The following is an 875-nucleotide window of genomic DNA, read 5'->3' on the forward strand; positions in this document are numbered from 1 at the left end:
TGAAATTTTAGGGTTCTGAATATTTGGAAATTTTATTGTGTCGATTGGGATTTCTTTCGGGAAAAAGTTTTGGAGCCTAAATTTTCTAAGTGTGGCGGTACTAAAATTTTTGCTTACCGCCTATCACTATCATAACGTTTGTAATTAGGTATTGCTATTAAAAATAATCCATCCAAACTAAAAAAACACGTGAAACAAAAATAACAATATATCATAACGTTTACAAATATACCAACGCTATCTAAAATAAATCTGTCTTATAACTATAGCATTATCGCCACAAACGCTATATTATAATGCTATTAAAACTCAATATTCTTACGTGTTTTCCTTTTGGTTTTGTTTACATAAAACATGACAAAAAAACAACCAGTGCTAAGAAAACAAGACCTAGCAAGCGTCAGCAAGGCATTGATGTTACTCCTCTTGAGTTGAAAACAACCAAAAGAAACAAAAGACTTGCTAAATCAGTCGAAGCTGAACCAGTAGTAGAAGAAGAAGCTGAACCAGTAGTAGAAGTGGAAGCTGAACCAGCAGTAGAAGAAGAAGCTGAACCAGCAGTAGAACTAAACCCTGAACCAACAGTACAACAAAAAGCTGTACCATCATCTGAAGAACATGAAGTAGAAGGAGAAGAGAAAGAGACTAAGAAAGAGCCTGAACTAAATGGAGAGGACCAAGAAGCTGAACAACATGAAACTGTTGGTAATTCACCTGAAGAATTTTTAACTGACCAGTCAAAGACGAAGAAGAGGAGAACTAGGGGACCCACCAGGATGAGTAAATTGGCTAAAAGCAATGAGGACAAAGTAAATGTGGAATTTAACATCATCGGTGACCATGTTGGGAAGGGATCAGGTACACTATCATCTTTT

The sequence above is a fragment of the Camelina sativa genome, chromosome 12 (assembly GCF_000633955.1).
Source record: "Camelina sativa cultivar DH55 chromosome 12, Cs, whole genome shotgun sequence".
NCBI classification, from domain to species: domain Eukaryota; kingdom Viridiplantae; phylum Streptophyta; class Magnoliopsida; order Brassicales; family Brassicaceae; genus Camelina; species Camelina sativa.